Source organism: Peromyscus californicus, unplaced genomic scaffold, assembly GCF_007827085.1.
Source record: "Peromyscus californicus insignis strain IS unplaced genomic scaffold, ASM782708v3 Scaffold_5__1_contigs__length_169319896, whole genome shotgun sequence".
NCBI lineage: Eukaryota > Metazoa > Chordata > Mammalia > Rodentia > Cricetidae > Peromyscus > Peromyscus californicus.
This window is the reverse complement of record NW_026294573.1, coordinates 23,717,840-23,729,521: the sequence shown is the minus strand read 5'-3', so window position 1 is coordinate 23,729,521 and position 11,682 is coordinate 23,717,840.

Sequence of the window (11,682 nt, the reverse complement as noted above, 5' to 3'; positions counted from 1 at the left end):
TTCTGTTTGAAAATAAACCAGATGCTCTCAGAGTGGTGGTGGCACAGGACTGTGCAGTCGCCCTCTGTGGATCTCTCCCCTCCCCCAACCTATGAGGCACTGTCTGTCCCTGACCCTGTTGCCCACTTTGGTCACATAGCCCAGAAAGCACAGGCTGGGGACCCATGGAGCAAACAACAGTCACTGTTGCGTCCCAGGAGCTGAGGCTCATCCTAGGTCTCTGGAGGGAGGAAGCTCAGATGCTCCTCCAGAGTAGAGTGGATAGGGGACCTGACTTGATCACATCTCAGAGGCTCTCTCTCTCTTTCTCTCTCCCTCCCCTCCCTACACACACACACACACACACACACACACACACACACACACACACACTTTCATTTTCTCTACTCCTTCTTTGGGGCATTTCTTCTCCCACCCTGCCCCGCCCCCTGATTCTGGGGACAGCTGTGGTGAGGCAGGGAACCCAGCATGGATCTTTTATCTCTCTGGTTCTGCTCTGGGGCTCTTAGAGGTTATGGACACCCCCTGGGGGGCCTTTTATTGCAAAGACCCCTGAAGCTGCCCGCTTTGACTTTCCGTGAATCTGCTCTGGCTAAGTCAGGGCCACAGGCTCTAAGTTTTTGTAATAGTTCTTTGAGGCAGGGTCTCACTATGTAGCCCTAGCTGGCCTGGAACTTTCTATCCAGACTTAGGTTCACCTTGAACTTGTGGTGAGCCTGATTGTGCCTCCAAGTACTAAGATTACAGGTGTGCACTACCACAACTGGTACAAAATCAAAATTCTTTAGAGTTTGGGAATGTGCATGTGATCGGTCAGGTATGAGACAATAGGGAGCGTCGGCGGCGTTCATAGTTAGACAGGGTTGAGATTAAAGTACTGTGTGTGGGTATGGGAAGCACAGCCCCGAAGGCCCTGTTGGCCTGCTGTCCTCTCCTGCCATACACGGCTCCCACACCTGTCGCTGGTGGACAGGAGGCCTGGCAGGGGCTGTGTGGCACATGGTGCTGGGTCTGACTTTCTTGTTTCCCTTCTGAGATTGTGTCTACCTTCTGCATACCCCTTGCCACCAACTCCTGCCTCATCCCTGTCCCCACCCCCACCCTGTAACCCAGCTCCTACTTCCCACTTTAAGGGGAAAAGGGGTTGGTTTCAGCTCACAGTTCAAGGGTACAGCCCATCATGGCAGGGAAGTTGAGTAGGCAGGGGATTTGAAGCAACTGGCCACATCACATTCCCAGTCAGGAAGCAGCGAGAGATGAACGTCTGTAGCTCTAGGCTCCCTGTCTCCACACACAGGCCAGGATCCCTGCTAGGGAATGGTGCCGCCCAGCGTGGGTGGGTCTTCCCACCTGAATGAATGAGATAACCCCCACAGGCCTGCACAGAAGAGTGACTATGCACTCTGTCAAGTTGACAAACTAGAGCTAACTTGACGACACTCAAACTGGCAGGGGGAAAAATGCATGTGCAGAGATGCTTTTTGCTTTAGTATTTTAAGTGCAAAAGATAGGAAGTAATCGCATTCCTGCTATGGTTTGAATGTGTCCCCCAAATGTTGGAAAATTAACACCCAAAGTCTGTGCTAATGGTATTTAGAAGTGGGGAGGGGCTCTTGGAGGGTTGGAGCCCCATGGTACAGTTAGTGGCTTTGTAAAAAGACTCCAGCTAATGGCCTGTCTTCCTCACAGGATAGCCTGTATGGCCCAAAGGAGGCGGTGCTTCTTGCCATTGTACATGACCTCTTCTAAGAAGTTGGAGACGGGTCACATGCCCCTTCTCCCTGCTCCTGCCTTGAGGTGGATTTGCTCCCGTTCAGATCAGAGGACGACTTCAGCTGTCTACTCCGTTCAATTTATATTTTAAATTCTGTTACCCATTTAATAGACTCACGTGGATTGGTCATAACAGAACGATCCTCTGTACCATCTTTCTCCAGCCTCCCCCCTTCCCTTACAACAACAGAAGATAGGCAATTTCACTGGCTCAGGGGTGTCTACCTGTGACACCGTGGCTTGAAAGAGCATTTGGCAGCCAGAACAAAGGGTGGCTCTGTCCCTTCTCATCACTGCTGACAAAATACGTGAGGGAGTCACCTGCTAGGACTAAGTCCAAGCAGAGGGCAGCAGGGAGGAAGGGCATGGGACGAGGGCTAGGGTCCACAGTACCCGAGGGACCCCTCAAAGCCCTGCTCCCTTCAGTGAGGCCCCCGCTGAATCCCACACTTCTCAGGAGCCCAGCAAATTTAGAATGCAGCCCTGGATGAACCACTGATGAGGAAGAGCCCCTTCCCACAGCCACCTCAGCACGGGGCCTTTGTGGGACATTTAAGTCCAAACCGTGAAAGATACTTAGCATTTTCCCTTACATTTTAAGTATTTATTTATTTAATATGTATGTGTGTGCATGTGTACGAGCGCTCACGTGCGTGTGCACACACATGCACATGCATGCCACAGTGTGGATGTGGAGATAAGGGGACAATCTGTAGGAGTCAGTTGTCTTCCATCATGATACGAAACTGGGGATTGAATTTAGGTTGTCAGGTTTTGTGACATGAATTTCTAAAGGTCTTTTAATAAAAAAAAAAACCCAGAGCCAGAACATTGGGGTAAATGCTGAAAGATCAGAGAGACAAAGGGACAAGCCACTGCCATGTCTTACCTCTAGGACTCCTCAGCCTGAAAAGCCTCTAGCTGAAAGGGATGCTTCTGCCCAAAAGCCTTTAGTTTTTGTCTCCTCAGCCTTATACACCTTTCTCCACCCAGCCATCACTTCCTGGGATTAAAGGCATGTGTGCTTCCCAGTACTGGGATTAAAGGAGTGTGCCATCACTGTATGGCTCTGTTTTCTCTCCTAGACTGAGTCAATCTCATGTAGTCCAGGGTGGCTTTGAACTCACAGAGATCCAGATTAAAGGTGTGTGCCACCACTGCCTGGCCTCTATGTTTAACCTAGTGGCTTGTTCTATTCTCTGATCTTCAGGCAAATTTTATTAGGGTACACAGTATATTACCACAAGGTTTGACGACAAGGGCCTTTTCCTGCTGAGTTATCTCTCAGGCTCAAAGACACTGCCCCTCACCCCATGCTCTGGGCCAGGAATATGCTAGATAAATGCTTGCTTTCTTTTCTATTGCTATGATAAAACACCATGACCAAAAGGAACCTGGGGAGGAAAGGGTTTATTTCAGCTTACACTTCCACATCACAGTCTATCACTGAGGGAAGTCAGGGCAGGAACCTGGAGGCAGAAACAGGCAGAATGTGGAGGAGTGATGCTTACTGGCTTGCTCCTTGTGCCTTGCTCACCTGCTTCCTTATAGCACTCAGGACCACCAGCCCGGGGGTGACACTTCCCACAGGGACCAGGGCCTTCCATATCCCACAGGCCATTCTGGAGGGGGCATTTTCCTAGTTGAGGTTCCCTCTTCCAAAATGACTCTGGCTTATGTCAAGTTCACGTAAAACTAGCCAGCACAGAGCTCTACCACTGGATCTACAGCCCCAGACCTTTTGTTCTTTTTTAAGACAGAGTCTCACTAAGTTGCCCAGGCTGAACTTGAACTCACTCTATAGCCCAGGCTAGCCTCCTGCCCCAGCTTCCTGTGGGCCTGGATCACCAGGTCTGGCTCAGCCCTACTCTTTGTTTTTGTTTTTTGAGACAAGGTTTCTCTGTGTAGTTTTGAGCCTTTCCTGGAACTCACTTTGTAACCTAGGCTGGCCTCGAACTCACAGAGATCTGCCTGACTCTGCCTCCCAAGTGCTGGGATTAAAGGCATGCGCCACCACCGCCGGCCTCAGCCCTACTCTTAATGTGGTTAAATGGAGCAATATGTTAATCTACTAAGCAAAGTCGTATGTATGAAGTACCCTCCCACGTGTGATCGTGGTGTCAACAAGAACGTCCTTGTCTGTTCATAAAAATCTCTAGAAAGTGGCAGAAGAATCCACTCAAGAGTGTTGTCCCAGGGAACAACACCATCACCCAGTGGTACATTATCTTTGTGGTACCTCTGAGTTTGTATTTCAGTCTGGTACCGTGTGCATCTGTAATTGATTCAGAAATCCATGTGGACCAAAGAGCTGAGGTGTAACTGTGTGTGGGAGATCGGCGTCCAGATGTCACCTGGGGCTTGTGGGGAGGCAGGGAGGCTGAGAACAACTGCACCCCACACAGGCCTTAGAATGCTTCCGTATTCAGCAGCGTGAGGCAGGCGAGTGGTATAGTGGGGATGTCTAGGATCCCATGCCTGAACCCCTGTTCTCACATTTCCTCTGTGATGCCGTCTGCCACTGTGACATAGGAACAGCCATCATCTCACAGGGGAATGTGAGATGATAAGTGTGAAAGGCCCACTGTCCCAGGGTCTCTTCTATGTGGTCCCTCCCCATCCCTGGACAGCATGTCTCCTCTGTATGGAGACACTGTGTAGAGCAGGGCCGGTGCCCCCTTCCCGGGCAAAATGCCAGGCCACAGATGCCATAGACAGCTAGGGTGGGTGGAAAATGACAGCCTCAGATAGGCTGTCTGGGAAATGGCATGCCTCTCCAACCACAACCACCCCCGCATTTCCCTCCAGTGTGAGGAGGCTTGGGGGGGGGGCAGGGGTACTAATGTCATTTTTGGCCTGTACCCCAGGTCCTCTTGGACATGATGCCCTGGAGGTGGAGACTGTTCCTAGGGAGAGGCCTGTGCCTGTGAGAGATTCACCAGGAGGCCTGACACCAGAAAACACTTGCTCTCGATGGTGCCAAATTGAGCCTGCAGACCATAGGGAGCCATTGAGAGCTCTTGAGCCAGACAGGGCTTGTTCAGAACCAGCTTTCGGGAGCACAACTGGCTGAGGGGACGGTGACAGGTTGGGGGAGGAGTGGGTCCTCACAGGCCACCTGCCCAGTCCAATTTCCCCAGCGTTTTTCTTAGTCGCCACAGTAATTCCGTAAGCAGGACAGGGTTATTGTCACCTCCTTCTTACCACCGAGAAAACAGGGCCCCAGGGAGGTGCCAACAGACACCAGGCTTTGTCATCCAGCTTGCCTGGGTAGAGGTAGGATAGGAAGGCAGGCTGTGCCCTCCCCAGGAGCTGCACCTGATTCTTCTCCAGGGAGGTATTTTTAGCGGGCTGGTGTCCTTTTGATTGTGCCTTTTACTAAGTGGAGGCCTTGGTACCTGTCTCGGGAGCCATTACTAAAGCTGAGACTGTGGTCCCCACTCATCCTTGTAGGGTTTCTGCTGGGTCCTGGCGGATGCCACCTGGGCCCTGCCAGAGCCCTGTTGACCTCTGTTGGTGGGGCTGGGACCTTTGGGCAGCCTGCAGGTAGAACCTTGTGTGGGTCACTGCTGTGTATCTAGAGCCCAGCCCCGGGCACACAGTAGGTACTCAGTAAAGACTGAGTGAGCACCCCGTCACCTAGTGATGACGACACAGGCCAGAAGAGCACATTCACGATGCCATCCTGGGTGAGGGCAAGACCAATTCCCTCAACAATGAGGTGGCCCGTATCCAGCCAGGATCTTGATACATGCCTGTGAATGGGGCTGAGTTGATCTGGGGATGGTGTAGCCCTTAGGTGGGACACAGGCTCTTGTTGGTTTATTGGTCAAAAGTTCCTAATTGATCACGTGTATGGTTGTGGCATGGTGGACTAGCTACTTGCTCTCTAGACACTGAAGTCCTTGGCCAGGGTCTAATAAGAGATCCCAAGCCCTCAACTCCCTGGGCCTAGCTCCTTCCTTGTCTAGACAGCTGAATGTGGTGGCCGGGAGGCTGCCCAGGGTGAGGTCTTCTCTCCATCAACCCTCAGCCTCGCTGCACATTGAGGTACAGGGACAGTTGATGTGGCTGGACCCTGATGGTGGCATGTGAGAGGGACTCAGAAGGCACAGGGCTTGGGTGAATGGAGAGAGAAAGTTGGAGGTGAAGACAGAGGAGGCTGAGGGCCAGCAATGGAAGCAAAAAGCATCCATCCCTAGAAGGGTGAGTTTGAGGTGTATCAAGTGTGCCGCGGTTACAGGACTATGTATGTGTGTGCATACGTGTGTGTGTGTGTGTGTGTGTGTGTGTGTGTGTGTGTGTGTGTGTGTGTGTGCGCACGCGCAAGCGCATACATCCTGCAGGGAGGTGGAGGCCCAGCAATGGCCTAGCAGGGGCTAGCTATAACTGAATACCCAGACTGTAGAGCTGGCTTCCTCAAAGCCTGGACCTGCAACCTGCCCAGGAGCTGAGCAAGGCCCTGCCAGAGAGAGGCCCAGTCACAATGGGGCTCTTCAGCCCGTGGCTTGCTGGCAGGAGCCAGATTTTTCATCACCTGACGAGATTTATTGGCGTCTCCAGAGAGCTGCCGGCCAGAGGTCTGGCAGGCAGCAGGGCCTCCTGCCTGTTTACCCAGAGCCAAGAAATCAGAGAGCAGCATCAGCTCCATCCTGCTGGAGGGCAGCCAGCTGTTGGGCACAGATGTGCAGAGGGATGGGTCCTGCCAAGCAGGAGGACCTCAGAGAAAATAGATTTGGGGGTGCTTGACCCTCCCTGACGTTACAGATGGGGAAGAAGCAGAGAAGTGACTATCCCAAAGTCACACATCACTTCTGGGCTCCAGTCAAGATCAGAAGCCAGGCTTGGGGGCAGTGAATTCAGACTGCTGAAATAGCCACGTAGATGGACATCTTTGTGGACGGTCTCCCTGAGAGCAGTGACCTTGGGAATTACTTTTCTCACGGCTTAGACAAAGTCAAGCACCTGACAAAGGAACCCAAGGGGAGAAGAGTTCATCTGGGCTCATGGCTTGAGAGTGTGGTCCATCGTGGCAGGGAAGATGTGGAGGCAGGGCTGTGAGACGACTGGTCATCTGCCATCAGGAAGCAGAGAGGACCCAGCGCTCAGCTTGCTTCCTCCTTACCGTTTGGTCCAGGACTCCAGTACACACCCCGCCTCTATTAGCCTAATCTAGCTAATCTCTCACACAAATGCCAGAGCCTTATCTCCTGGTCGGTTCTAGATCCTGTCACGCTAACTAGACTAACCCCCCCCCCCCCCCCCCCCCCCCCCCCCGTGTGTCATGTGGACGGCTCTGATGTGAGCAGCTAAAGCAGGCCGCGGTGCACGTGCTGGAGTCAGTTCTCTCCTTCCATCATGTGGGTCCCTGAGATGGAACTCAGGTCCGTCCGGTTTGGCAGCAAGCACCTTTACCCATTGAGCCGTCTCACTGGCCCTAAAACAAGCTGTTTGTTGAACTCCTGCAGGAAGTCAGAATACGTGGACAGTTTCTTTTTTCACAGTATAAAAATGTCCAGGCCTGAGCAGGCTTTTTGCTGCCACCAGGGACCTGGGCTCTGTCTCTGCCTTCCAAGTGTGATGTAGTTTTTGTCCTCCGATTCCAAAGGGGCTGCTGTTCCTCCAATCACAGCAGTTGCCTTTCTGGGGAGAAGGGAGTTCAGACAATGGTTAGAGGACCCCTGCTCATGGAAGCTGTGCTTTTTAAATCAGAAAAACTGTAGGTTTCCTAGAAGGGCCCGAACAGCAGGTTGTTTAAAACATAAATAGCCCTCTGCCTTGCATTTTTATTTTTAGCTTCTTTCAGGGGCAGGGCCTATTATTTTTGTTTAGTGGCCATTGTTGTTTTATTGCATTAAATGAAAATCCCCTTTGTGGGGGAAATGCCCTACGAGGTAATTCTTACTATAGGGTGAGTTACAGGTGCAACCTTAGTCATCTCTTAGGGGGGTGGGGTGGCAGTGTGTGTGTGTGTGTGTGTGTGTGTGTGTGTGTGTGTGTGTGTGTGTGTGTTGGGATGCAGTGTGACAATCTCACTCCCTAGGTCAGAGTTGGGAGAGAACAGGGTCTTTACCTCCAGGTCCAGGGCTCTGCTTCCCTCCCATAGCACGGGTCACACCCACACCCCCCACGTTGGGTCCTGGTGGGTGCTCAGAGCCAATCTTCAACCAAGGGCACCAGCTGGGCTGTTTGGATGATCTGCAATGGAGTCCCTGACAACCATGGAATGGCGAGCCTAAGGCCTCCTGTCTGCAGGGCCCCATGGAGGTCTCAACATGTGGGGGTGTGTAATTCTGCCTCCCGGGTAGCTGTGGCCTCTGTACTGCCTGCTGAGGAGCCCGGGGGATGGAGGGTTCAACACATAGCCTCAGAGCAGCGTCCTCTGAAAGCCTGGAACTCCCTGGAGACTTGGGCCAGGTCAGAGGCTGTGTTTGCCAGGGTGACTCTCAGAGGGCTGTGTCTCTCCAGCAGCACAGGGACGCAGGCAGGCCTGGGCCAGCACACTGGGTGGGGCTGAGAGAGCTCGGGTGCTCTCTGGCTTCTCATATTTCCTGTGACTCTACCCTGGGGCCTACAGGTCTCAGTTCCAAGCCCCAAAGGCAGAGGGGGATGAGGTCACAGGGCACCATCAACATCATACTTCTGAGCAGGCAGAAGGCCCCAGAGTGGCCAGCCACCCTTGGGTTAGAAGAGACCCCCAGAGCCTCCCAAAGCCGCCCACGTTGTCCCGGAGGAGGGCCTGTCTCCTAGAAGGTTCTGCTGCTGGGCTGTTGTGTATCCTGCCTCAGGCCCAGGTCAGCACCCCTCTGGCCTTCTTTTCCCAGCTGGGGCTGGGGGTGACTTTCATGGGAGGGCTCCATCAAGGACCAAACAGGTGGCAGTCAGAAGGTCCCACGTGGAGATGCGATAGCAGCCCAGCCGCACTGGGTTGGCTGAAAGGACCCAGACGCCCACACTCATTGTTGAAATGTGAAACCTGGTGGATCTGTGAGGGTTATTTTTACCTCCCAGCATGTGGGTGGAGAGGGGTGTTCTGAGCCGGTGCTGGCCCCACAGAGAAAGTGGCGGGCACTCCTCCTCCACGGAGGCAAAGGTCTGTTTAGACTGGAGTAGGCTGTGGCAAGTGACAGAGAAGGACCCCCAGCAGGAACTCCGTCTCCTCAGGAGAGATGATGTGTGAGGCTCTCAGACGTCTCACCAGATAGCACGTCTGCAAAGACAGTTTTACACTACTGATTTATCATATTTTTCAGCACTAGGGTCGGAACCCGGGGCCTCACATGCTACCCAAGCACCCTGTCACTGAGCTGAGCCCCCAGGCCTCTCTTTTTGAGAAAATGTCTCCCTAAGTTGCCCAGGCTAGCCCTGAACTCACTGTAGAACCCAGACAGATCTTGAACCTTTGATTCTCCTGCCTCAGCCTCCTGAGCAGCTGGGATCATAGATCTGCTCTGCCAGATCTGGTGCAAGGACGGTTTGGGGAGCAGATTGGAGCCTGCCCTCCGTTCCTTCTAATCTAGGTGACTGCAGGGAGTCTGAGCCACCCAGGGCTCCATTGGCCAGCAGGGAGCAAAGTTTCCGCCAACTATAGTGGTGGCCTGGAGGGTGCCTAGCAGAAGTCTGCGCTGCTGTCCTCTGCACATCCTAAATTGTCCCCTGGGAAGTCGGGTTGTCCTGATCACTGCTCTGTGCATGAAGAATCCTTCTCATTAGACCATCGAGGCCAAATCACAGTCACAGCCAGGAGTTGAGGGTTCCATGCATATGGATAGGGAGGGTGGCCTCCAAGGAGGGTGCACAGGGTGTTAGCATCCATCACTAAAGAGCAAGTCACCATGAATAACAGGAGTTTGTTGTCCTGTAGTCTGGAGGCTGGGAGTCCAGAATGGGTTCCCCATAGCTAAGCTCCAAGAACAGGAGCCCCCAGGTGCTGATCCCCTCTTCTGTCTCTTCCAGCTCCTAAAAGCAGCCTGCACTCCTTGGCTTACGGATCCATCCTCTTAGCCCTGTGGTGTCTTCCTGTTGCCTTCCTTCACTCACAGGGCCTGTGTGAGCCCTCTAAGACCATCTCCTGATTTCTAGGTCTGTAACCCGTCCCTCTCTGGAAGTCTCTTTGCCATGAAAAATAATTGCAAGTGCAGGTTTTGGGGTAACCAGGTGGGTGCTGGGAGGTGCTCTGTCCCACCAACAGCGGTGGCCTCGGGTAGAGTCTGATTTTGAAGATAATGGTCACCCACTCCTCAGGACAGCTGTCGGGAGGTCAGGCTCATTCAAGAGGGGACTGTGGTCTCCACTACAGAGTCACTAGCCTCTGGAGACTGGTGACCCAGGCAGGAGCAAGGGACTCCCTGGGACTCCAGGGCCCAGCAGGTAGACAGTGTAGAGAGTATGTGTATTTTTGGCAGTACTTGCAACCCAGCCCAAGATTTGGGATCCAGCAGACCAGGGCTCAAATCCCATCTGTGCCTCCTCCCAGCCCTCTGGCAGGGTGTAGATGGAGGTGGTGGGCGGGGCTGCCATGGAGGAAGCCAGTAGATGCTTCCGGTGACCTCATTTATTTCATCTGACACCTCTGCGGGGTGGAGACAGCAGCTCAGAGAGGCCAAGTTCTGTTCTTGAGATAGCACAGCAGCTGAGAGGTGCCAGGCTTTCCCAGGTCTTGGGATTTCAAGCCAGGCCATAGCTGCCACGTCATCATGCAGGCAAGACCTCCTTCCTGTGTCCTTTAAATTCACTGACCGCCTTTTAGTTTAACGTGTCTGTTTTAAAATGAAGCTTTATAAGCTCCCATAAGTGGGGAATCACAGAATTCATGGGCTGGTTATATATATTTTTATAAGGCACATTAAAATAATTTTATCACTATAAAAGCAAAAATGTCTGTCCACAGCTTTATATAAAGTGATGTCACACAGAGTAGGTACGCCTTATCCCTCTCCTTGGAATCGTCTCTGCACCTGTTTCTCCAGAGCATAGCAGTATTACCAGCTGTCCCTTGTCGTGATCTGTGTCCCCCTCCCCCACCTTTCCAGCCATCACATGTGGGTCCCCAGGGGCCTCTGGGGTCTTCCAGCATTGCACGGTTCTACTCCAGGCCCTCCACCCTGGTTCCTCTGTGGCTCTGGCCACCTAGCCAGAAGTTGTCGGGATTCGAACCCTGGCCACGAGTCCTCAATTCCTGTATCATTTTGATGTCAGGGCTCAGCCAGGCTTTTGAAGCAGAAGAAACATTTTCAAATGAGGTAGCAAAGGAATTGATTGGCCAGGTCTCCCAGGAGCTGGTGTGTGTGTGTGTGTGTGTGTGTGTGTGTGTGTAGGACAGACGTTGACGCTGGGTGTCTTTCTCAACGGCACTCTACCTTATTTTTGGAGGCAGGTTCTCTCACTGAACTCAGAGCTCACCTACTGAAGTACCGGTTGGGGCCACCTTGCCAAGCTTTTTACCTGTGGGCTGGGGATCTGAACTCAGGAACTCAGTGAAACAGTTTATCAATTAAGCGGTCTTTCCAGTCCTCACCCTGCCGGATTTTGTTGCCTTGATGGGGCAACCCTGTTCAAGATGGGGGGTGGGGTAGATGCTGAAGAGTCTTTTATAATTTCTTCTGGGGAAAAAAAAAATGATGAGCTGCTGTGGTATCCAATCCAAACTCTACAATGTCACAGGAGGCGGGGCTTCCCAGTGGCTCCTACCCGGCTCTCTGTTTGGGACTTTATGTCTCTTCCTTTATTGCAGCGAGGGTCCTTTATCCTCTGAGAAATCAGGGAAGAACCCCGAGCTTATTAATTCCAGCGTTTCCCTGGGAGTGAGGAAGAGTATGCAATCCCAGTTTTTTGTTTTAGGGGACCCCACAAAGCACATTCGGCCTGGGGTCTCCCAAATCACCTCCAGAGGTTACAGATTGCAAGAGG